The sequence below is a fragment of the Chionomys nivalis genome, chromosome 18 (assembly GCF_950005125.1).
Source record: "Chionomys nivalis chromosome 18, mChiNiv1.1, whole genome shotgun sequence".
Taxonomy (NCBI): domain Eukaryota; kingdom Metazoa; phylum Chordata; class Mammalia; order Rodentia; family Cricetidae; genus Chionomys; species Chionomys nivalis.
The window spans coordinates 56,256,865-56,284,102 of NC_080103.1; the positions used below are offsets into that span (position 1 = coordinate 56,256,865).

Below are 27,238 nucleotides of genomic sequence, written 5' to 3' on the forward strand. Positions count from 1 at the left end.
TCTCCTAAGGACTATCGTTTTCAGGGCTACTATTGCTGTCATGAAGCATCATGATCAAAAGCAAGCTGGGGAGAGGTGAATGTTATTCTTGGTTGTCAACTTGACGACATCTGGTATTAACTAAGACCCGAATGGCTGGGCACACCTGTAAGAGATTGTTTTCTTAGAACAGTACAAGTGGAAAGATCCACTTCTGATCTGGATCAGGTGCAGGATAAACCTTTAATCCAGATTTTTTTTTTTTTTTGAGGTGGAAAACTCCACCTTTAATCTGGACCACCCCTTCTGCTGGCAGCCTATATAAAGAGAATGAGAAGAATGCTCACTCTCTGCCTGCTTGCTCTTGCTTGTTAGCAATCCCATTCCTTCACTGGCATCACAGTTCATTTCATCAGGATTCTGGCATATACTGATGGCCAGCTGAGACATTCAGCCTCAAGGACTGATTCTTGGATTACTTGATTCTTGGACCTCCTGTTCATAAGTAGCCCTTGTTGGATTAATTGGACCATAGCCTGTAAGCCCTTCTAATAAATTTCCTTTCTATATAGAGAAATTAATTCTATAAGTTCTGTTCCTCTAGAGAACCCTGACTATTCCAGTAAGGGAAAAGTTTATTTGGCTTATACTTCCACATTGTAATAGTCCATCATTGAAGGAATCCAGGGCAGGAACTCAAACAGGGCAAGAGCTGATGCAGAGGCCATGGAAGGGTACTGCTTACTTGCTTGCTTCTTATAGCTTGCTCGGCTTGCTTCCTTACAGAACACAGGACCATCAGCTCAGGGGTGCTCCATCCACTGAACCATCCCTCATCAATCACTTATTAAGAAAATTCCCTACAGGCTTGCTACAACTAGATTTACAGAGGCATTTTCTCAACAGAAGACTATAGCTTGCGTTAAACTGGTGTAACACAAGCCAGTGCAGGACTGAGGAGCTTCAGGCAGCTTTGCTATTAGTGTGTGTGTGTGTGTGTGTGTGTGTGTGTGTGTGTGTGTGTAACCCTTCATAGTGCAGTGTATGCTGTGCTCAGGACCAAGGCTGTCATGAAGCCTCATGGCACAGCATGGACCAGCACTGCCAGACACACCTTGTACTCATAGTCTGTTTGATTCTGAATTTATTTTTGTCCCTTGTGTATTCAGTAACCTTCAGTTGCATACACATGACTCAGAGTTTGAGATGCCAAGAAGCCAGGTATAGTGAGCAGGAATGAGCAGTCGATAGAGTCAAATGTCACCCATTTGAGAGCCTTTAAGCAGAAATTCTTAGGGATCCAGTTTAAAGAAATCTAGGATAAATATATTGGATAAAAGACCCCAAGGATTTTGTGCTCTATTCTCAACAGAAAGATACTGAAGGGGTAATAATTACACTTCAGAGGGTGAAAGATAACCACTTAAATTTCATAGCTGCTAATGGAGCCCAAAGTGAGCTCAGGTTACATCTATGCCCATTTCATCAAAATTCTGAATGAATGAAAAGCTTCCTACTACAAATCCACATCATGATCCACAAGCATTAGGCAGAGAGAACTAACTAAAAATGACATTGGCTTTTGACACCTCAGACCCTGACCCCAGTGACCCAACTTCTCCAACAAGGCTGTGCCTACTAATTTCTCCCAAACTGTTCCACCAACTGGAGACCAAACGTGCAAATATATAAGCTTATGGGGGGAATGCTCATTGAATTCACCACATCCCATCAGTAATTTTCTATGGATATTTACCATGTTAGCTACAAATATGGTATCACAGTAGATGTGGAAAGACATGATGTGTATCAGTCTCAATGGCATTCATAACTCAGAGACAACAACACTTTAAGAAAGCTCAAGTGTGAGTTCCTTCCTGGCCTCAAAAACCATCACAGCAATAGAAAATAAAATTGTACCACAACAATTAGAAATGACTAGTTCTGTATTTCGTTTGTTTCTAGTGTAAACCTATATTCTAAATTTGTGCAATTTAGTTTTTAACAAAGTACTTTCCAAAATCCTGAAATCAAATGATTTTGACTGGTGCCAAGGTTCCTCTATGAAGTCATTCTTGGGCACACATTTTTAGTACCCTTGTTTTTGTTTTGGGAGAAAGTTCCTGAAATTTTAGATCAAACCTTTCCCATGTTTTTCCACACATCTCACCATATTTATCAAGGTTTATATTGAATAAGAAGAATGCCAGGATATTTTTCCCCCAAACAGGCCAAGCATAGAAGCTGGTGAGGGAGGAGCGCTATGAAATACCTTCCATATGGGTACGGGTGTCTTACAGAAAACATGCCTCACTCCTCCCTCTTCTTGTGTTCCATTAAGAGAGCAGGATTCTCATATCAAATACAAGCTTATAGCTTGGATCACAGCTAAGTTTATAGCCTCTGTTCCCATTATCATTCAGCTCTATTATTGTCATGTAGCCTCCTCTTTAGGAAAAACCAGTGGACCCTAAAATAAAATGATCACAAGCATGCAAATGAAGGTAGCTGAATTCTCAGGCTTTGGCAGTGTTGCTTAAGTTTGAGATGGCCTCAGAAGGGACAATCATAATATTTTTCTGGCTGTCTTATCTTGATTTATAATTTGAATCTCCATAAATGATAATAGAGAGGGCAATTATCAAAGAAATGGAAAGGGCAATTATCATTAAATTGAAAACACATCACACATCCAACACGATGAATGTCTGAGCTAAAAACAGATTTTGTGGATCTTGCAACTGTTCCAGAGGAACTTAATGGAGGCAACTTTGTCTCCCACCTCCTCTAATTAGCCAGATGACTTTGGATATATCCCCCCCTTTCCTTTCCCTTGGATGAAAACACAAGAGCTGTTCATCTAATCTGCCTAAATAGGCACACTACTGAGGATACATGAATAGAAGAGACTAAACAATTGTCTACTGAGTGTACAAAATTTTTCCTGATCTCTCTGTCTCTCTGTCTCTCTGTCTCTCTCTGTCTCTCTGTCTCTGTCTCTGTCTCTGTCTCTCTCTCTCTGTGTGTGTGTGCATGTGTGTGAACTCAGTGTGAGAAGGCTATAGTATGGGTGTAGAAGTCAGATAGTAACTTCAAGTGTCAGCCTTGGCCGTCTACCTTGTTTTAAACAAGGTCTCTTCTTTTGACCTTCCATGACACAAGCTGTCTGGCCCAAAAGCTGCTGGAGATTCTTCTGTCTTAGCTGCCAGTCTCATGGCAGAAGCCCTGGGATTGCAGACACTAGGTGTGTGGCTTTTACATGGTGTCTGGGAATTTGAACTCAAGTCTTCATGCCCGTGGGACAAGTGCTTTACCAGCTCAACAATTTCCCCAGGAAGTAGCGGAGTTTTCCCTCTGAAGAGGGGTAAAAACAGTTGACTCCTCTTGTCGATACTGATGTGACTCCAGGGGACATCCTTCTCTCTTTACCAAATCTTGCAATGAATGAGCTTATGTGAGGCATCCAAGTTTTGTTCATGAGGATAAATAACAGACTGGGGGCTGGAGAGATGGCTCAGTGGTTAAGAGCAATGATTGTTCTTCCAGAGGACCTGGGTTCAATTCTCAGCACACAAATGGCAGCTGCCAACTGTCAGTAATTACAGTTCCAGAGGATCTGACACTCTCACACAGACATACATGCAGGCAAAACACCAATGTACATGAAATAAAAATGAATAAATCATTTTTATTAAAGATAATAACTAAATAAATAACATACTGGATATAGGCATTACCGTCAAAGGCCTTTGTCTGAGATAAGTCAAATGAGTTATAATCTGAGTTCCAGGCATCAGTTCTCATGAGGAGGAGACTGAAAAGAACAGGCAAGTGTTTATGGGCTCTGCTCATAGATGATCTTAGAAAATGATGCTGGGGGCTGGGGATCTAAACACTGAAAACTACTTTCATTAGCTCTTCAGTACAGGAAGAGTAGTTATTTCATGGATTCCAGTGTCTGCTACAGAGACTCGTTCTCACACAATTTGATCCAATCCGGTTCAAGCAGTGAGTAACTAGAATTCCCCTTCTTTTCAAAAGTAGTGTTCACTGCGTAGCCTAGGCTCTGGCCTATTGAGGTTTTTAATGTATGGGTCATTAAGTAATGGTCTGGGCATTGGGAAATGCCCAGTGAATTTAGTCATTTTATCTGGGTCTCTGCTTTTTAATTTGTGTCTACAAATAAGCCCAGCAGGTGTTTCTGGACAGTGCTTGACTAGATGGGACTGGTTTACTTGAGGGCAAATGACCGTGGGTGAAGTCGGCAGGTGTGGCTGTACTAAGTTACAGAACTGGACATTATGGTAATGGACCAAAAGTGAGATAAAATTGTTCAAAAGTAAAAAGGAAAGAAAACTCAATTGCCCTTTATCTGTCAGTTACATTAATATCTGCAATTTCAGTGTTTCTATCTTCTCATGTCAAATTGTCTCTGGACCTGTCTTTGTAAGTCACCCCCCAAACAGATCAATACAATTTTACTATGCTCAGCATGACTACTGAAGTTACATTCTCCTTCAGATCGGAGGCCTGAGCTGTGCCTGCTGGTTTGTTTATTGGAGTATTGAATGCATGTTGTACGATCCACCAGCCGGCGAGATGTGACATCCATACTGGATTGTCTTCTGTGAATAGTTCTCCTCCCCAGATTGAATTGCTATCTAAGAAATACTTCATTTTCAATTTTTGGAGGTTCTGAGTATTGGACTAAGCCAGTACCAGTACCCCTACTGAGTTGTAATGCAGAAAAAAAAGTGCCCACCATGAATTTATAGAAACACATTCTTGTATGTCTGTCATTCACCTTGAATTAAGTATCTGTTTCCTTATAATTTTGAGGGACTGATTCTTTTGGCCAATATTCATATTTTAAAATATCAAGAACTCAAACAAAAACAACAAAAAGCAGTGTATTTTCTTTACAATTCCCCCACTGAGAATCTGGGAATGCAACTCAGTGATAGGACACTTACCCAGAATTACTGTAGCCCTGGGTTCAAGGTCTAGGACTGAAAAAAAATTCCCCCAAATTTCTGAGTGTTTTGAATTTCCTGAAGTCTTGCATGGCAGCTGTTGCTAAGTGATTTTTGTTATGTATACCCTCCCCAAGGCTAGGGAATTTCCCTTGAATTACAGGAAGTCTCTCTCTCAATATGACATTTACTTCCCTTGATGTCACAATTTCTCTTGATAAGTATAAACATTTATTTTTAACATGGTTTTAGATCTTATTTAGTATTTGCTTTCAATCCCTGTGTCAAGGACAGATGGAGAAGAAAGGTCAGCTTGTGGGTCAATGCACGCACACACTGAAAGTGGAGTTAGTAAATGTGAACAATACTGTTTTCGTATTTTGTAATGTCTTGAAATGTCAGAGGAGTTTGTGAAAAACAACAGGAGAGAGAGAGAGAGAGAGAGAGAGAGAGAGAGAGAGAGAGAGAGGTCTAACCAGAAGTATAAGGGAAATACAATTCATGTCAAAATATTTCATGAGTAATATTTTGGAAGACTGATGCATTTTAAACAAGTTCTGTTTATCATCCCATCCATCAGATTTTACAGCAATGTAAAAAATACTTTATTTTCTTTTTTTGGTGGTTCTGAGTATTAGACTAAGCTATTATTCCCCCACTGACTTCAACCAATAAAAGCAACACATATACAGAATGGCTTCCCACATGAGTTCACAGTCTTTGTCTTGGAGTCTTCGCATCTTTGGGGAGTGAAGAAATACTTTTTCTTTGCATGCGAAGGAAAAAATACTTTTTTTTTCTGCATGGGAAGGTTTTCTCTGAGTAGGAAAACTAACAAACATGTTCATATGGACACAGACACAGTTCACACACACATACAGACACACACAGAGAGAGAGAGAGAGAGAGAGAGAGAGAGAGAGAGAATAGTTTGGCCAAGATAGAAACTCATTGTAGGATAAAGTTTTAGAAGATACTAGCTGATTTCTATTGAGTACATGTTCTATGTGTGACACACTATTCTGACTCATTGTAACGGTGGATTTGTTTAGTTCCACCCCTCTCTGTGGTTGGTGCTACATTTATAGTAGGTAACTGCAATGAACTACAGCCCAGATGTAGCGTTGATGGCTCTTTCTTGACCTGTGACCATATTGACCAGGTTGATGGGTAGAGTGGGGCATAGGCAGTTGGGCATCTAGTTCTCTTTACGTTGTCCTACTCCTTCTACCTTGTCTTGAAGTCCTAAGTGCTTGGTCAGAAGTCAGAACCCCAAGCTGTGAGAATATCCCAGTCACAGTTGGTACAAAGCACAGCTCTCACTGCAAAAGGGGTAAGACTTTCCTCTCGAGATGACATGACTTGGAAACATGGATTTGGGTTGCAGTGAATAACATCTCAACATGGAAACAGTTTTATGAAGCTTTGTAGCTAAAAAACAAAGGGAAGTCCTAAAGCGGGATGGTGGTGTATGCCTTCACCATCCAGAGGCAGATGGATCTCAAAGTGAGTCCCAGGACAGTCAGAGCTAACAGAGAAACCCTGTCTCGAACAACATCCAAAATTCAAAAACCCCAAACCAGAAGTCACAAGTCAAGCCATTTTGCAAATGCTTCGACAGGAACGTTAGCTTCGGTGAGTGACAGCAAAGCAGGAAACGGTGTTCTACAGATTACAGGTGTTGTCTGATGGTATTTTTAGTTTCTGAATTGGTGGAAACTGGTAGTTTGTTAAGTCAATGTGTGCAATAGATTTCAGGTGACAGTCTCAGGAGCGTGAGGCCAGACACAGACGTGGATGGTGACTGAACATTAAGTGATATTCTCACTCTGGGTGTGCAACTTTGCATACCCAGCCAGACACAGTGGTGATATTCTCACTCCAGGTGTGCAGCTTGGCAGCGTAGTTTTAATCAGTTAGCCCTGTAGACTCCGTAATGGGGGTGTGGTTTCTTCCTGGAAACTTCAGTTCATGCAATACACAAAGACCAGTTTTAAACTGAGCCCTGATTAAGTCCGGCCTGGGAAGGAAGGATCAGTACTGCAGCTATGCCCCATTGTGATCTGCACAGCAGAGCTCAGCCCATACTTAGCAAACTGAGAGGTGGGAGGAGTTGAGTTCTCTAACCCACTGTGCTTCCCGGTGCTTGAACTGTGCAGTGAGCAGCTGGAACAAGTGGCACGTTCTCTTCACAGATGGGCAAAACCAAGGGAAGGGAGGGTGAACTGATAAATGAGCCACATGGCAGAGTCTGGTTTCACACCTTGCCAATGACCCCAGGCATCCTTGATTGTACCACGAAGGTGCTGGCTAGTTCACGGCCCATTTTCTGTATGGACTCACAATGGTTAAAAGTGACCTACCAGTGTCCTGCCAGGGTGCGTTTCCACCACGGGACCTTGTGCTGTCCTTGTCCCAAAGGTATTATGCTGTCTATGGCTTTCCTGTGGATTGGAATCTTAGTGAAATAAGGAGACCACAAAGGAGATTGACCCGCACTAATCTATAATCCTTTCATTGTGTCGTAAAATTATGAGAATTATTCAAGTGAAATAGGAAATTGACTGCCATTTGATTAAATAAAAGGGAAGGAGCACAAAGTAATTTTCTTAAATTGAGGGCAAATAACTGTCACAAAAATCAAATTTCTTGGCATACAAATAGGTCACATCCTTTGTCTAACAGGCGTATTTGGGTGGGAAAGGAATGAGTGGATGCATGGCCCTGAATACCCTCACCCAGCACATCATCAGCCAGTCGGGCCCCCTTAGCTAGGAAGGAGATCAAGCTGCCTCCTGCAAGCTCAGCAGGCGGAGGTCCAAGGGGTATTTACCATTTAGTTTAGCATTTCCATCCTGAAGACCTTTTGTGCACAGCAGCAGGACAGCTCTCAGCACAGAGGAAAGGCGTCTGTGGATGAGGTGTGCCCCCCTCCCCGGGAAACTCCCGATGGTCTTGAAACTTTCCTGTCAGACTATTATACAATCCAAGGCCTTTTCCAAGCAGGAAGTATGATATTCCAAAGACAACTTGACCTCCTGATTGAAAATAGGCCTGGGTGAGTAGGTGGATGGAGGTGGGGTTGATGAGAAGGGGAATTGTAATCAGGTCTGGGTTAAGTCAATCAAATTCACAGATACAAGTGAGTTAATTTTGATAGGAACACAGGCTAATGTTTCTCTTAAGACAAAAATCCCAGTTATTTATTCTCCTTGGGGTATGTCTCAGCCGCCCCCGAGGTTCTAAACGTTCAAGCCTTTCATAAAAAAAGAAGTCAGCATGATTACAGAAAACAGTCTTTAAACAGCAGTATCCTGTTTTGTTTCCTGCATACGCATTGGGGTGCTCCTCGGAATGCTTGACAGCATCCACCTCCAGATGTAAGCCTCAAGATTGTCTCAAGATTGTTTGCTGGGAGCTTTTACACACAGCTCCTCAGCAGCAGGCCCATTGATCCTCTGGACCTGGAAGCCCACAATCGCCCTATTGTTTACTTTGCAGTCAGAAAAGCAATGGTCCCCATAATCCTACCAGCCATGTTCCCCCAGCAGCAGGTCCCCACCTCTGGTTCCCAGAGGGGCTTCAAACACAGGCGATAGATTAGCATCTCCATGGCTTGATGCGATCTATGGCAAACCCATCAGCATTAGCCCTTTGAAAAGTGTGGTCAAGGCTAAATGATTTGCTGTGAGATAATTTTGTTCTTGAGGTAGAGAGAAATTAGGGATAACTCCTGAGAACTGAATGCCCCAGCGGAGGGGTAATACAATGCCTCAGACCTCTTGCCCTCTCTCAGCATTTTGTTCTGTTGTGAGGAATGAGGGAGGGGAAAGCCTAATTGTGTGTTGATGATCAGAACATTCCCTCCATGAGAGTGCAAGAAAGACACACGCCACTACCAATTAACCATCAGCAGGGCAAGGTATTTATTCGTTCTGTCCGATTCTGTGGGAAGTGTGCCTTATTAGCATTGAAGCCCAAAGACGTAATACAGCAGTCCACACTCACTTATCCTATGAGGAAAAGCAGAGTGGGCACACCGGGTTTAGAAAAGCAAATAAGTAAACAAATAATAAATCAGCCCTGTTGCTCTTGCTGGTCTTTGCTTCAGTCCTAAAACAGAAAGTCACCAAATGAAATCTTATTTCCTCCCTGCTTCTCTCTGTGTTTTGACAGTAGAATGGGGGCTTGCATTTTAAATTAGTCCCATCACAATCACGAGAGTGATCAGGGGCTGCTAATTCCCTCCATAACCGTTCCCCCAACCCCTCCCCCTCCATTACACTTTGAGTCAGAGTGGCTGGCCTGGGACTGAGAGATTCTCTAGGGCCCATGCTTGTGGCCCCATCAGAAGAAAGTTTCCCCTGGCTTTCAGCTGGTTCCTGGCATGTATCCGGGGATCTGTGGTGAGTGGCAACTCGGGACTCACTTTTCATCCCGTCAGGCTGGGTTAGGCTTAGTAGCGTTTCTCTCTTATCCCAGCCACTAGGAGTCAATCCCCCTGAAAATATATGGTTTTCTTTCTTTCTTTTTATTTTTTTCTTTTCCCTGAAAGGCATGGAATCAACTCCAGTATCCCTCTTTACCCTTAAGACACAAACACAAAATAATGGCGCGTGTTCTTTAGGTAAGTTGGGGAAAGACAGGAGACAGCTGGGTGAGGTTCTCTGCTTCCAGTTTAATTCATTTGCTTTTCTACTAAAGATCTTAGAAGAGGCTGATGTCCGGAAACTAAACTGCTGGCATACCATTTCATTAAAGAATCAGGGATAAATAATACTGTTGCCTTTTCATGTTGAAAAAAACAAAAAACAAAAAACAAAAACACAAACAAACCCAAGCCAAACTTAAAATGGGAGGATTTAAAGTGTAGTGTTATCACTTCGAGAATGAACCAGGGAGATATTAAATACCAAAATTGTTAAGATAAAGCAAACAGGAACCTGTGCAGATGTATGTGAAGGGCAACTTGGTACATGTCTTAAGTCAGCACTTAACAGGGGTTAGCATTTCTTGGATCACTTTGGGAAATGAAAGAGAACAATAGAAGGTTGCTAACATTTTATACTGCCCAGTCAGTCTATTTTAAAGACAACAAGAACTGCAGCCCACCAGCAAGACCGAAGAAGGAAATTTTCAGTCATTTCAGAAAGTGAGGACATGTGCACCCTGGAGCCGGTGGGGGCTGGTGGCAGAAAGCCAACATCTCAGAATGCATGAGAGCTTTGTCGGGAAGGAGGAGCTGTGACTCCCGCGCCACTGTCCTCCGGGGGTCTTCGGCGGCGGCAGCTTCCTGAAACTCACCAAGCCCCTTCCCACCTTATAGCATTCGCACCCCAGCCTCTGACTGGAAATGTGTGTCCTGGGACCCTGATGGAGCTTTCTCTCTACTGCACTCTAACCGCGGTGCTCAGATCCCTCCTCGTGCTCCCCCTCCCTCCCCAGTTCGGCTTCTCTCCACCCCTCCCATTCATTTCTTCCTCTTTCTTTTTCTCCCTTCCTTTTGCTCCAGGCTGACTGGGTAGCCTGGCTCTCTATTGGAGAAAGACTTTGAACTTCTAATCCTCCTGTCATTATTCCCAAGTACTATAATTACAAGTGCACACCTTCCACACCCAGCACCAAGGACTGAACCCAGGACTTCAAACATGCTAAACAAGCACTTGTCCAAACTAAGACACATCCCCATCCTCTTGCCTTCAAGGACATGTTACTGCCTAGAAATATATGGTCATTCATTCATCTGTCTCTGCATTTCAGCCTTGTGTTTTTTGTCTTTTCTTCACCTTCTTCCTTTCCTTCTGCTACATTTATACATGTGTATAATTGCATAATCCTTTTCCATTTCATTTTATTGTTGCCAAGTAAATGTTTCTGCAGAGCCTGCATTATTTGGCATATAAAAGTCATTATTAGTTTTCTCCTAAACTGATTTATTTTATGTGTATGGGTACTCAGTCAGAATATGTGCCTGAGTATCACATGTGGGCCCAACACCTGTGGAGTATAGAATAGAGCGTCTAGTTATAGATGGTTGCAAGCCTCCATCCCCGTGCTGGGAACTGAATCTAGGATTTCTGCGGAGCAGCCAGTGCTCGTGTGACTGCTGAACAATCTTTCCATTCCTGGACATGCTGTTTCCTTTCGGTTGTTGCTGTTGTTGTTGTTGTGTGTATTTTGAATTATTAAACCACAGTTTCTGAGGAACAGCCTTAGAGGTCCTCAGTAACCCAGCTCAAGGTGCCGCAAAGGGGAATGGACACTTGGCTTTGCTCACTACGATGTTTTTCAAGCAGCAGGAGAGTCATGGTTCTTACAGCTTGCAACCAACTGACTAATGGTTTAGGGAGCTGACCAAGGACATAACTCTTTCCTTCCTCCCAATGCCAGATTACACAGACCATGGCAGGTGGCTCTGCAGGGAGGCTCACAGCTCACCTTCCTGTGACAGAAGTTACAATGACCAGAGGAAAAAAACCACAGATTCCACACACAAGACTTGAAGATCCAGGGGAACCTCTTCCCACACTCAGCTTTGCTGAGGTCTGTCAGAAGGGAAGTGGTGTGTTATACTTCTGAGGAGTAGGGACAGCTGATACCAAAACTGTACACAAGTCCACAGGAACCAGCAGTGCACAAAGAAGTGAGAACAGACAAAGGGAAATGATCAGATGCTTGGGCAGAGAAGGGGAAGCCCAGCAAGCTTGGGCTCTTCAGACTTTTCTTCATCTCTCTGTGACACATTCCTTCCTCCCAGGTATGGGGCAGAACCTCCCTGTACAATCAGAGAAGGGGGTCACGGAGTTTCTCTTTGGCCACACATAGGAAGGCAGGGGAAGGTCAGAGCAGAGCATGTTTCTAGTGTTCTGACTTGCCTGCAGGGGAAGAGGCATTCTGATTTCTGTGAATTGCTTGGGGGAAGGAGAGCAGAACGGTGGTCCTCAGATAGAAGGGCAGAGAAGGGCCATGGAGGAACTCGAAGCTCCTTTGAACATCTTTCTCTTTAAAGTTCTCAGTGTGTGAAAAGTCTATCCACCGGGATAGCCTCTTCCAAGCCCCAATACCATTCCTAACCTCATGGTTTACTGACACCTCCGAAATTCTCTTTGCAGTTTATCATAAGACAGAAAATGTTTACTGACACACAGAGCGCAAGTTTGTCCTTGATAGAAAAGGTGACAGCAGATGCCAGAAGAAGGACAATGATCCACTGTTTCTCATGATGATTCGCTGAGAAGTGACACCACGCAAAAGACAAGCTTATAGTCCAGACTGTTTGCCAACAGGAATGGGTCACCATGGCAAAAGCCACTTTGGGTAGGCAGTGTGGACAATTCACAAACAGGTACTTTGAAAGTGTTTCTAATTATATGGAGCTCTATGGGATGATGCAGATTCATTTTTTTTCTTTTAAAAATTTTTGCTTGAAAAACTTTTACTTTTCCAATCTCCCTCCCTCCCTCCCTCCTCCTCCTCCTCCTCCTTCTCTCTCTCTCTCTCTCTCTCTCTCTCTCTCTCTCTCTCTCTCTCTCTGTGTGTGTGTGTGCATGGGGGGTATGTGTACCCTTGCTAGTCATGTATTGCTGTATGCATGTGGAAACCCAAGGGTAACTTGTGGGGACCAGTTCTCTCTTTCTACCTTGTGGTGTCTAGGGATTGAACTCAAGTCCTCAGACGTGGCAGCAATGCTTTTACTGGCAAAACCATTTCTCTTGCCATCCCCACCCCCCTCTTTGGCTCTTTTGAGATAGAATCTCATACCTGGAATATGCTATGCATCAAATAATTACTTTGGACTCTTAATCTTCCTGTCTCTGCCTCCTGAGTGCTGGGATCATATGTGTGCACCAGGAGCCCATTTATGTGATCTTGGAACTCTAATCCGGGACTTCCCGCATGGAAGGAAAGCAGTGCATGAGCTGACCTGCAAACCCGAGTCCTTAGTAAGAAACTTTGAAAGTGTGTATTTTTCATTTGTGGGGCATATAGACTGACTCATAAATATTTTTGTAAGTGTAGGACTTCTAGGTATCAGAGTTCAGGACCTGGTATTCCCATATCTAGGATGTCGACATGCCAGTGTGCCCTGCATATTGGGTAATCCCTCTGCCAGTGAGCCCCACCTACTGCTGCCGCACTAGTTACTGTGAGCTGAAGAAAACAGCTCCGGAGAAGTGAAATGCTCTCTCATGTTTCTCCCCTGAAACATGGTCCTATAGAAGTTCTCTGACCTTTCTCCCCTAAATAAAATTCCAAAGACCCCCTTGTTTTAAGTATTCTGCCTTGTACCTGCAGGGCAATTGAAATCTGAGTGTACTGGCTTTGCTTGCTAAGCTCGCCTAGCCGGTCCCCTTCTGTTTCTGTGGTCCTCTTTCCACATGCTGCTCCCACTCCTTTGGAACGCTGTTCATAAAAACCCGACTGTTTTTTTGCTTTTCAGGTTTCATTTTTGGAGGATCCATGCCACAGAGAGTGTTGGGAAAATAACATTGTCATGCTTTTCTCTTGTTTGTCTTTGACTAAAGAGTGGTCAGTCATGCACTGTGGACCAAGTGGGAAAAATATATAACCATGTCATTTACAGACTCTGGGCCCCACAGAAGGTGTCTGAGATATTACACCCACTCAGGAGACTGCAGAAACATTGGGCATAAACGGATGAAAGTCATCTAAAGACTAATAGTTTTTTAAACTAATGTCCACAAGATCTCAGTGTTTTGCCTGTGGAGAAGAAGATCCAGTTTCTCTTGTCTCTTGTTTCTCAAATTCAGATGAGCAGTAGAAAAGCTTTAGAATGATTTTCCCTTGTTACTTCGTCCTTCCTTATGGGATTTCAGGTGAAAAACTTGTACTTAGTGAAAGAGAATTGTTTCTTTTCCCTTCATAGATGCCCAAGTACACACATCAAGCTTAGCACCTAGTTCCTCTTATAAACCAGGTCCAATATCTCCTTTGCTGACTGTTTAGGATATTTAGCAAAGGCTTAAACAAGGTGAGGTGGGAGGAAAAAAATCCATAGGGACAGGAGAATGAAGAAAGTGGGACTCAAGAACCCAAACATCCAAGAGTGTGTGTACACGTGAGCCTGTGTTTGTCTTGTCTGTATGTATGATAGGGCTCTCTCCCCTCCCCTCCCTCTTCCTCCCATTGTTTTGTGCCTCAGAATAGAAAAGAGATGGGGATTTGCAGAGTCTCTGTGGATTTATCCGTCATATTCTGACAGCTGGATTCCCAGAAACAGAGAATTAGACTTTTGGAATGGGCTCGTTTTCAGTTGAATCTTATAAAGTGCTCACTTGAAGCTGGCCCGTTGTGGGTCCTCCGGCAATATTAGTCACTGGTGTTGATGTTAATTGTTCCCCTTCAGACACCAAGCATGAGCTGGCGATATAGGGCAGAGGGTGAAGGCGTTTGCCCTGCAAGCCTGATGACCTAAGTTTGATTCTGGGAATCTATGGTAGGAGGAGTGATCAATCAGACTCCCAGTGTTTGTCTTCTGACCTTCAGACACACATGAGTTCACACACACACACACACACACACACACACACACACTAAAATATATATAAATAACAAAGAAACCAAGTGTTTGTCGCTGGGTCTAGTCAGTGATAGAGAACTTGCCTAGGATGTGAGTTTCTGAGTTTCATCTCCATCATTATAACAAAAAAAACAAGGACCCTAATATCCAAACAACTAACTGATGTCTCAGCATCATTGCTGATACTGTGACACCAAACATTCAGTACCAGGTGAAGATAAAGTCATTGGACTGACTTTTAGAGTCATGGATAAAGAATAAAATGCTAAGCCACTTAAGAAAAACCAAGAGAGTTAGATTTTTAAACCATTATTACACTCAAATTAGAGATATTTTAGTATCTCTAGTCAAAAAGATTAAAAGTAGAGGTAAGACTTGATGCTTTTGGTATTTGGAATAAAAATGTGCTTTTGCATTGAAAACTGACTGGATTCAATGATAGGTGCAGTTATTTGTAGTAAAAGTGGATTGTGGGCGGAGTAACCGGTGGAAATGCTTCTCAAGTGTGCACACAGGACAAAAACCTCCAGGCATCAGCAATTAAGGTCTCAATTGGCTTTTCAACTACACTGTGGTTTATTGTACTCTTTACACCAGCTCTAAGAAGACACTACATACCATTATGTCTCTTGGAAAATCATTATGGCGCAATTAAAAGCAATGTTGTTTCATGGACGAACATGGGCTTCTACTCTGTGTCTCATGGCTGGGCATTTCCTTGAACCTCTTGTGACTACGTGCCCTTGTGATGGTCAAGAGACCCAGCTGTCGAGAAAACACTCAACAGATGGCAGTGGCAGCGGATGTATCACCCTTCCTGGGAGCCTCTCTGACATCTGAGCTGTGGACCTCCATCAGCGTTGGTGTGCAAATGACTCCTTTCAAGTCACAGTGGTCTGGAATGTTCAGTGGCAAAATTAATCTCCCTCCAGAAATGAAGGAAATTGAATTGCCCTTATGAAATAAAGTGCAAATAATACTTAAATATATCGTCCCTTTGAAAACTTTTAAATTCTTATAGATAAGAATGACAGACAGGGAGGAAGTTGACACGTCACTAAATGGACCCTTTTTTCTTTAGGATGAGAGCAAAGCTATATTGGTCCCTTTTCTCATTGTGTGAAGCTCTGTAAAGATTGGTTTTGTATTTCTTTCTTTATTTCTTTCTTTTCTTTTCTTTCTTTCTTTCTTTTTTTTTTTAAAGAGTGATTTAACCTGGGCCTTAGTAACGACACGACTTGTTGAATGACGTGGTCTGTAATGAAATTAGCCTAAGTGGTTTGAGAATTAATTAAGTGGTTTCATTTTACGTTGTAGCTGGCATTTTAACACAAAACACTTAAGCCTCCCTCTTTATTATCATTCCTCCTATGCATGTGTGTGTGTATAACATTACTGGAAGAAGACATTTATGGCTGAGGATTCCCAACAATGTGCTGGACCATGCTGGGACTGAGCCCCATTACTCAGTATTCAGAATGGGAGTTGCAGATGATTTCTGACTCATGTTCCTTCCTGTCAGTCACACAAAAGACTCAGGTGCTGGAGCCTCAAGTCTGTCTAGAGAACATTCCGGTCTGTCTGGATATGTAATTCCGTGACAGGACAGTCTTGAATAATAGGTATGGGCCTTCCTCTGTGTCCTGCAAAAAACGTCCTAGGTGCTCCTGCCTGCTACCTCAACCCCCTTTCTGATATCTCCAAATGGTATTGGTTTTCTTTACTTAGGCCCAAATATAAATGTACGCTGTCAAATCTTCAAAGTTGGTTATGTAGGGATCACTATATCCTTTAGCATTAAGTTTAATTTTGTCAAAATTGTCTTTTCTTTCTGATGTCATCAACATTTTGTTCTAAGATTTACATTGATTCTAAAACTCTGACATTTATATTGTCTAGTCGTGTCCGAGAAGAAGAGACCACCTGCTGTATGTGCTTTCTGTTAATGTAATCACACTTTGGTCTTACTAGTCCCTCTCTGGATAAGCTGTAAGATGATCTCTCTCTCTCTCTCTCTCTCTCTCTCTCTCTCTCTCTCTCTCTCTCTCTCTCTCTCTCAACAAACAAGGAATCAGGAATCAGCAGGAACACAGCCTGGCGTAAATGACATAGTATTCATTTTAAATCTATTGTATGTGTTCGAGACAAAAGGATTTTACTTATTCAAAGAGTTCAGTGACTGTCAGGTACTTACTAAGTCCTCTACATGCATGATCAGATTTTATTTTCACACGCGTGTGAGATGAGTGAACATCCACCAGGGCAGCACATGGAAAATGGTGTCAAAACTGATCATACACCTGAACCTAGGCCATCTTCTAGATTTCTCCATTTTCTCAGAGAAATATAAGTATTTCTTGTCTAAAAAATATACTATTTTTTTCCAAGTCAGGGTTTCTTTGTGTAGCTCTGACTGTCCTGGAACTTGCTCTATAGACCAGGTTGGCCTCAAACTCAGAGATCAACCTGCCTCTGACTTCCAAATATTGGGATAAAAGGCATATACCACCACCACTATTTCTCTTTAAATGTATATGTTTGCAGAGTACTATCGTATTATGAATAGGTATATGAGCTAATTAAAAAAACAATGAAAATATGTTTTGTTTATATAATGAAAGAACTTTATATGTTAAAACACTACAATTTCTATAAAAACCTAATAGACAATTTTTTTAAATTTACATTTCAGCCTTGCACAGGGACCATAACCATCTTCCTTGTATTGTTTCAGTTTCAGCATATGTGCTGCTGAAGTGAGCACACACATGTTCTTTTGAAGGAGTCAGAAATATTTGAAATAAGTGGATTATTGTTTGAAAATTTCTTTTTGAAAATTTCATTGTAGTATAAATAATTTTATGATTTCTTTGCATGGAAATTAAATGAAAATTAATCTTCTCGTTTACCGAATGAAATACTCTATAAATAGCACTATTGAGGAGAATATTACATTCTTCTTCAACAGCCTACAGCCTACTTTCCAGGCCGAGACCGTATGCGGATGATAGAAAATGGCTTCTTTTCAAAGGTAATTAAATGATCAGCATCTATAAAATTCGGGGATTGAAGAGAGGAGACTAGTTAAACTCCCTACCTTCCCGTGTGTGTGCTGGGAATCAAATCTAGGACCTCATGCACGAGTCTTTCGACAGATCTGTGACATTAGAAGGGCATCACTTAAATAGCTGGGTGTGTGTTTGTTCTTTTCCTTGAGAATAAACACATAGTGGGAGGAAAATGAAGCCCAGAAAGGATTCTGCATCCTGAAATATTTTATGCCTACGTTAAATGCAATGCTGTGCTTTCGAGCTCCACCCCAGTGAAGTATTTGTTCGCAACCATTTACACACCAACTGCAAACCCCGAAGTTGCTCTTTGAGGTTTCTATGCGTGGTTGTCATGTTCTGATATCTGCATGGAAGACAGCGGTGGTGATTTCATCTGGAGCATCTACCTCTTTGCTTTTACCAGCTGATATTTAATGATTTACCACTTAATGTACTTCATCTTCCATAGCCCCGAGTTCAAAAAGAAGCAGCTGCTATTAGGCATGCAATAATATTGAACTTCCCACCGACGACCTATGAGAGTATCTTTCTCAGCTTTTGCTACAGAACCCATCTGGTCTGTCCCCTATGCCTGACAACAGGGGGAGGGGAGCTGCCCACTTCCCATCAGTGCATTCTGGGACAGAAGGTATAATTATGCTAGGAAAAGATCTTCAAATCAAAATTCCTCATGTAAGCCGTGATCTGCAGCTCAGGAGAACAAAACAATACATGGTAGCTCATTATCAAAAGAACAAGGAGAAAGCTCAGGAAACATGGAAAACTCCTGCTGGGCTGAAATCAATCCAAAGGGTAGAGGTGTCCCTGGCAGCGAATCTGCCAGAGAAAATTATTTTCTTGTAATTTCTACTTGCTCCCTTTAGTGTGGAAGGATAGGTATTTGAGGAGCCTCCTTTCTCATAGTTTTGGAAGATATCTGGAGAGACGCAGAACTAGAGAGATGCGGAAATCATCTATAAAAACAGATTTTCAAAAGCCTAAAGCAGGACTGGGATGTGGCTTAGTTGGTAGGATGCTTTCGTAGCATGAAGAAAGCCCTGGGTTCAGTCCCCCGGGACTGTATAAATCAAGGTTTATGGTGCATGACTCTAATCCCAGCATCAAGAAGCAGAGACAGGAGAAGCAGATGCTTAAGTAAGGTCATCCTTGGCTACACAGCCACTTCGAAGTCAACCTGTGCCACATGAACTCTGGCTTAAAAAACATCGTCATCCTCACACCATACCCCTCCCCCCGACACCAACACCTCCCCATCCCCCAACTCCCCCCACCAAACCTAACATATATATAAGATAGGTAAAGAGATTGGATACTTTTGGAAGGAGAAACATAGCATTTATGTTAACAAATAAAATGCATGATCTACATCTGAATTTAAGGATTTTAGAATTATTGTCAAGTTATTAAAAAACTGAGTACAGGCTATGCCTGTTTCCCCATAAATTTGTTTGTTAACATTGTAGCATCAGTAAATTAGGCTTTACAAGAATATAAAAATGATTATAAATTCTCACTGTAATTACACTCTTGTCAGACAACAACTGTTATCTAGTTATGATGGTATCTACTCTCTTGGCTGCATACAGTGGACCAATCACAGTTTTTTTTTTCTAACAATAGAATCCTAAAAGACAGAGGAGGCAATAAGACCAAATGTTTTTACTGTGGACAACGTACTTGAAGGTGTTGAGTCTAACGGGATTAGACTTCTATCTGTGCAGCATCTTTCATTCTTAAAACTAGGATCAGACTTTTCCTCCAATGGTTTTTAAAAATTTATTATTATATTTTGAAGATTTACTTTTTAACCAAAAGGGTTGCATTTATTTGTGTGCATATTGGAACATACCAAATTGACAGTACTATTTTATTTATCTATGTTTGGAACTGGGGTTTGAACACAGGGCCCCACGCGGCTGTCTCTTGGAAGGACAACTCCAGTGCTCTCTGCATGTTTATCTTGAAGTGTCAGGAAGCTGTCCAATCTGCTCCAACTCACCGTAGGAGCCCTTGAATTTGTGACCCTTTGGCCTCCAATCAGCTGTAAAGAAACTGATAATATTTCTAAAGTTTGATGATGCTTAGTAGTTTGGACTCACCATTTGGCAAAAATGTAGATAATGTCTACAGTGTTGATCATGATTCCATTATGACATATGAAAAGCCTTCTCCATGAGATGGCTGGGTGACAAAAGTGTGTGCTTAGGGGACTTTGCTCATACACCTGTATTCTCAGTACATAGGAATGGAGACTGGAGGACAGGAAGTTCAAGATCATCTTTGCACATGTAGTGTGCACTATGCCAGCTGGAGCTACATGAGACCCTGTTTCAGGAAAACAAAACCAGGTGAAACCAGAGAGTGTAATGTGCTCCAACTTAGCACTGTACTGTGTCTAGGCAATTGATAGGTGGCTGTTCAGGCCATTTACAGCAATTAGTTTTCCTGCCTGGCTGGCCGCAGGGCTAGGGCTTATGTACCTGGACTCTCAGCTTCTACTTGATAAGAAGCCTTCTAAGTGTTTGCTTTTTTATAGCCACTAGGACATTTCCATGTGGACAGATGTATGTGTTGGGATGGAGATCTGAGCCCAGATGATCATGATTCCATCAAAGAACACATGATCAAAGCATGTATTCCATTTTAACACGCATCTGCTTGTGCGAGCTGCTGCAAATTGAAGATCAAGTGTTCATGCATCAAGCTCAACAAGTTAGAAAATTTGATTTGGAAAACTTCCCCAAGCTCCTTCTTTAAGTCTGAATACTGACAGGTATTTTATATGATTTTTTTTGTTCCCCTGTTTGCTCAGTTCCAAGATTTATAGGAGCTCTAATTTGAAGCATGGCAGAAATGTCACTGTGCAGACAGCAGGGGTTTCCCCAACAAAATTTTATTATAATTGTTTCCAGGCCCAAGGGCAAATTATTATGGGGAAATATATATATATTTAAAAATAATGCTTGTATTATTTTTCCTTTTAAAACTTTGAAAGTAAATTCTGTTGCCTTGGTTTTTTTTTTTTTTTTTTTTCCAAGAAAGCAGATGTCCTGGTTTATTTTCTTCTGAGCAGCCTTAGCACATGTATTTGGTAGTTGTTAGAGACCGTGTTTACACAAACAGCTAAGAACAAATTTAGTCTCTCCTCAGCTACGCCATTGGCTGGACATGGGAGAACACTCAAAGAAAGTGAACATTTCACAGTTCACTGTTACTGTGAGCTATGCCTATAGGAGCCTCTTACTGAATGTATCTGTCATATGGTAGAAAATGAAAATCCAATTAGAAATGGCATGTCTTACAAAGGAGGTATATGGATAGGTCTGAGTCTGACGGGAAGTGGTACTTGGGGGTTGATGGCAACTGTAATTGTCCATTGTGCTTCGAGAACTTCTGGCTTTTTAAATAACCAATCACAGGATAGCAGTATTCAAAGTAGAAAAGATTAACAATAATGTATGAAGTCTCTTTAAAGAAATGACCTGGTACATTGGGGACAAGAAAATTGTGGGTGAATTACCAAGGAACATTCTTATGGGGAATAGTGAGCATAATAAAACTCAAGCCAAGGCCCAGCTCTTCTCTCCACTGTGAGTGTGCAGACAGTCTAAGGCAGAAAGCTGTGACGTCTCTCCTATCTCTCCTCATCTGTTTGTGGCTATTTGTGGCTAACAGCATGTACGATAAAAGTTTAACAAGAGAAAGGCTTACTTTCTCCTTCCTTCCCTTCCCTTTTCTCCTCTCCCTTATTTCTTTTCTCCTTCCCTCTTTTCCTTTTTTCCTCCCCGCCCCTCTCTGTCTTCCCTTCCCACCCTCTCCCCACCTTTTTTGGTGACAGTCCTGCTGTTGCTCTGGTAGACTTTATACGTGCTGCACATCCTAGTCTGGTCTCGCACTCTCAGAACCCTTCACCAGGTCCAGACATAAAAATGTGTTTCATAGGTTTCATGGGGCACAGAAACCTTCAGAACTGGGGAATAAATGACACAGAGACGGCTGTATTTTATGCTTGAGTTTAAGGAAGAAAGGTGTCTTGTATAAGACTCTGGTTACTCAAATGCTCTGTTATCTAATGCAATAGACTCAAAGGGAAGTCTTGCAAGGCCTGTTTTTCTTGATTCTTGGGCACTGTGTAGTTCTGAAATCAAAGCCTAACGTGACTCTTCATAAAAGGGTTGGGGTGGGGAGGTGTTAGAGGAATACCTCTAAGGTGTTTTTGGCTTCCAGTTGCTATGACACCCCTTGGGGAAGAGGAACATTGATGAAGTCAGAGAGAGAGACTGCTTCTCCTGTGAGGCTTCCAAAGGCTCAGCTGATGGGTCTTTGTATGCCAAGTCACAACCCTTCTTAGGTATTTTTTCTCTAGTCCCAGAAGCATGATTCTATCAAGGCCAAAAGTCTTGTATACTATTCCTTGTGTAAGAGGAATAATCCAGTTACCAAGAAGCAACCACCCTTAATGAGAAAGGAAAAACGGTTTCACTTGAGAGGTTACAGAGAACCTCATATGGGAATCCAATGGTATACTGGCATACTGGCAGCAAACAAGTATCCATGGGGACGTTTGAACATTATTTTATAAATTAATAATCAAGTTCATGAGTCTATGAACTATTATCATAATGATTTGCTAATTTAGAAGAGGGTGGTCTTGAATTCCTAGTTATCCTGTCTCATCCTCCCCAGTGCTGTGATTATATACCACAACACCTGCTCTAAAATATATTTTTAAAATATAACTATTTTTAATTGTATTTAGTAATCTTCAGTTATTTCTACTCCTTTAAGAAAAATTTTTAAAAGTCATCCTATTCCTCACAGATCACAACTAGCTTTGTTGCAATGATAAAGTGCAATTTAGAAACATTTAAATTGTACTTTACGGGAAAAGAATAACACGGTAAGAGAGGTGCTTGCTGTTCCTAGAATACAGCTTGGCATAGAAAGAAAAACCCTTTAACTCTTAAGGCTGTGACTCCTTCAGCAGCTTCCAAAGACAGCTTGCCTGAGAACTACCTGGGAAACTGTCAGGAATGTGCACATTCCTGGGATCCAGGCCAGACCTACTGAGCCTGTTCCAGAGGAATTACACCCAGAACCAGTTTTACTACACACACCCTTGCAGATGCTGTGTAAGCATGGACGATTTTGAGGGCCCCTTTTCAGGAACTCTTTAACCTATGTATTAATTTTGAAGCAGCATCCCCAAATAATAAACTAGCAGGGTTAGTTGCCTGAAAGTGTGGAATAAAGAAAGGCTGGGTCATCTCCTCTCATGTCACTTCACTTTGTCAATTATTTTATACAGGCTAGGCACTCAACCAAGATAATACTACAGCAATGGAGGAGTGTAATTTTCTCAATTACAAGACTATGAGGAATATTATTTGGATGCAAAATGTGCAGCTTATCTTTCTTTCCTCATCACAGGGCCATCATTAGCCAACCACAACAAGGAATATACAAAGGAAATTGACTATTTTGTGTATGTCATATATTGAATAATATTTATATCATGTGAGAATAAATAGATACTTTAAAGCTACCTACAGGGGACGGATAGTGAGGGACAAACCTCAGTGAAACCTTAACTCTTTAGTAAGGGGTAGAGATGTTGGATTTGCCAACCATTAATTTTTCCCCCTTTCCTTTTATTTTTAAACAGAATGTTGTTTAGTGTGTGCTCTCTGCAGTGTTTATCTTCAGGGATAAATTTATTATCCTTGAAAGTCCAGAATATGAATGTTCTCATCTATAGATATTTACTGAAAGTGAAATTTTATTTTAGCAAAGAGAAAAAAAAAAAAAACCAAGCTGCTAATGTTCACATTTATTCATTTATTTCATCATACAGCAAATAGTTATTGATGTCTTACTCTGTGCATAGCTAAATAAGATAAGGTCTCCGGCCTTGGAAAAGCTCAATGCTTAAAGTCTGGAGAGGAGTGGATAAATAACATGACAAAGGGCTAGAAAATGGACAAGACAGACTTTCCTTTTTAGACCCTTGGCTTGAGTCTCAGTGAAGACAACATAATTAAATGGCTGAACGGGGTCCTTTAAAGCAGTGTTCAAGGGTTAGTTGCAGGAAGTCAGTCTCCACAGACATTTCAGGAGAAACCCAGAAGGAATCCCCCCCCCTTTTTTTTTATCACAGATGGTTTCCCACTCAGTTCCTGGGGTTCTGATTTGGGTCACACACTCGGGGAGTATTTGTGAGCAAAGTCATTAGCATTTCCATCTAATTCTCTCTTTGTTGAACCAAGCTGTCACAGGCTTAATAAACAAGCAGTAAGTGTTTACAGACCGCTGTTATGATCTGCTCTGTCCTTTCCGCTTCTTCTTATAGTATCTTTTGTCAGGCAGCTGTCCCTTCCACACCATTGTTAAGCAGGGTGTGGTGACATCCTGTTTCTTGATGTAATTATCTCTGTAGGACCTGTGATAGTTTTGTCTACCAAGCTGACTACCCTCTAACTACCGAGGCTGCTCTTTTAGGATTTTCAAACAAAGAGATTATACAAACAAAGGCACTGGTGACTCCCAACTAAGAATGTGATGAGTTGAAGGTATTTAGCAATAGCTGAAATCATTGAAGTCATTGAAAATTTGTCTGTGATACTAGTAATTTCTTTGTAGTGCCCACCCAATAGAAGCATACAAACAGACAAATGGGAGTCAGACTCTATGTAAAGTATATTCATCTTGTTTTTTTCTGGTTAAACTGTTTAAACCCCCCACTTCTGTTACAGTTGGACAAGCCAGAAAGGTCTTGTTTCCAGTGTTGGGCTGATCAGCTTTACATTCCCCTCTTACGAACTGAACTGTTTGCTTTCAGTTGGAAATGTGTAGTCTAGGAGAAATCATAGGTGTGCAGGTGCCCTGTGAATAGCTAGATAGGAAGGGAAGATGATCAAACTTCCTCCTAGACCCTAGGAGTCAAGTAGGAGGGGCACCATTTTTTTTCCTTTGAAACAATGGGGAGCATGTGTCATGTAATTTTCATGTCTCTTATACAAATGACAGCATTCTCCACACGGCATCCCTCCTTAACGACAAGACCTGCTTTCTAGAGCCCTTCCCATCACACAATAAAGCTGGAGTCTGCGATTAGACTCAAGAGCTGTTTACTAGCGCCAGAGACACGAAGGAACTTCAAAAACATTTCCTTCAAGTAAGATAATACTCTCCGAGGAGCAGCCTCGGCATTTGGTCACCCTGACTCAGTGGGAAGAGTGCCACCTATTGACCGTGGCCGCAGAGTGATGGCACCTGGTCACCCTTCCAGCTTACCCCACCGCCACCCTGTTTTCCCGAGAGCTGAGGATAATAACCTCCTGAGGTGGTCTGAAGTCCACCTCAGTGTTTTCATGTCACGCCTTATAATTTGAGGCAAACGCATGAATTTAAATCAGTTTTTCAAACAACCAAGCCTGTCTTCTCATTTACTAGGATGGGGGAAAAAATCAGTTTTATTACCTTAAAGATGCCAAACAGTGCCATTTTATTACTGTGGGAAGCTGGAAGTCATTTCCGAACTCTTTTGGCAAGGGTGCTATGTAGAGCGAGCGTCCAATTCAGGCCTTTAAGTGTCTTCTGAGAACCACCACACAGACTGTGATTTACTGTCTCCAGGAGTTAAAGGGACCCTTTCTACCCTGAGACGGAAGAAGGAAAGGTGAAGTGTGTTTACCAAGAATCCCAATGAGACTCGCAAGACTAGGGGAGAACCCAGAGCAGGGAATGGGAGGTAAAGATGCCCTGAGAACGCATGCTTTTTCAACACGTAACTTTTTTGAGTGCAGATTATAGTGAACGTTTTTCAGGGTTGTGGCCCTTTGTGCATATGGATGGATGGGTCTTCTGCCAAGTCCCAGGCAGCTTACAGTGGTGAGTGTGGCTGGTTGGCCCCTCCCTCCCCTCTCACTCAGCCCAAGCGGGTTTTTGCACACTTCCATAGCAAATGTAAGGTTGTAGATAAAAACCATGTAAATACAAGCAGGCATAGCGAGTGTTGCGTAGACACTGTGATCATTGCACCGAGAAGTGAAGGCAGGAGGATTAGGAGTGCAAAGCTAGCCTCTGCTGCCTAGTGAGTTTTAGGTCAACCTGAGCTATTTGTGAGCTTATCTGTAGACACACCTGCAAATATACATCCACACATATACATACATATTCATGTACACAACTTTCAAACGCCAAAAAGTTAAAAGGTAAATACTATATATGTGTGTGTGTGTATATATATATATATACATACATCAGTATATTTTTATATATACATGTGTATTATATATACATACATATATGAGGATACATTTTTACACACACACATATACATGTACACACACACATACTGTGAAGGTACCAAAGTTGTATAAACATATATTCAGTGGACTAAACAAAATTGAGCAAGAGTCAAAAAGATTTTTGCATATCTCCTAATTTGTAACCAGAAGATAGAGGGGATTCAGTCAGCCTTCTTGCCGTTCACCAGTAACAAACAAGCATTTTAATTTCTGTGCTCTCAGCTGACTCAGATCTCTAGTGACTGGTTTCGTGCCATCTCAAAGACACTCTCCTTGCTGTCAGTGAAAACACGTTCACACACACGTCTTTTCCTCCCCTTATGATATTTTGAGCAGGGGGTTTGACTGACTTTCCTCTTCATGTTACCCGTAGTCATAAGTATCTGGTCCCAGGAGGAAAATCACAGAGACAAACGGGGTATTTAACCAGGGCACATATTTACACGTTTAATCAAAGTGTACGTTGCACTGTGTAACTAGCCCAGTGCTTGACACACGGTGGGTTCTGTTTAAATATCTGAGAAATATTAAATAATACTAAGTTATACAATCATGAAAATAGTAGTTCCTTCATAGAAAAGATGGGAAGCTGTCTGCTAGTGCAAAGGAGTTTGATAAACTCTCTTCTTGACAAAACTGGAGCCACCAATCAAGGAGAAAGGGCAGTCTTTGTTTACCAGTAACTCCATCTTTCTGCTTTGATGATTATGGTCAAAAGCAGCCCTCTAAGTGGGAGGTGGTTTCTTTCACATTGTAAACAGCTTGGAATCTTTCATGAAGCAATGTCTCTCCAATAATAGCTTGCTTTTCTTTCTATTTATTTTATTAAGTAAGTAACCCATCAATTAGTTGTTGTAGTATTGTGGAATAAACCTATGGTCTTGGGCATGCTAAGCAAGAAAGTGCCCTGCTGCTGAGTTACATTCCTAGCCTTTAGCAGAGTACAGCATTCATAAATTATAGAATACAGCTACCTGTAATGGCAGCCTGTAGTTTTCAAATATGTTTCTGCGAGGTGAATTATTTTTATGAGGATACAATTATTAATGAGAAAATTATCATTTTATTTAATTCACTTTTATTCTATCAGCCAGGTTCTGTCATTTGGAGTAGACATAAATTACTGGAAATTGTGTGTACTCTGCTCCTTAGCACCCAGAGGAGGTATCCATCCTACAGTGAATCTACACCCAGCAGGTTTAGGATGTCCTTCTGCTCTCAGTGTGGAATTGTGTAAGGGTCACGTCTGCCAGATCAGTGGCTCAGAGAAGGGGAGGACTCCATCCCCAGGGCCCAGATGAAAGGCATATTGTTCTTTGCAATGGTTACTAGAGAGCCAAATGTCCTCTTTCTGTAAGGGACATA

The 27,238-nt window shown here is 41.7% G+C and overlaps 1 protein-coding gene and 1 non-coding gene across 2 annotated transcripts in view; both read right to left on the reverse strand.

Moving 5' to 3' along the window:
- The window catches only part of Adgrl2 (adhesion G protein-coupled receptor L2), a 614,888-nt gene that overhangs the window by 489,647 nt on the left and 98,003 nt on the right, over positions 1–27,238 (reverse strand). The gene's annotated exons all lie outside the window — the stretch shown is intronic.
- Positions 17,147–17,257, reverse strand: LOC130890306 (U6 spliceosomal RNA). Its single transcript, XR_009058741.1, has one exon. It is a non-coding gene; the product is annotated as a U6 spliceosomal RNA (small nuclear RNA).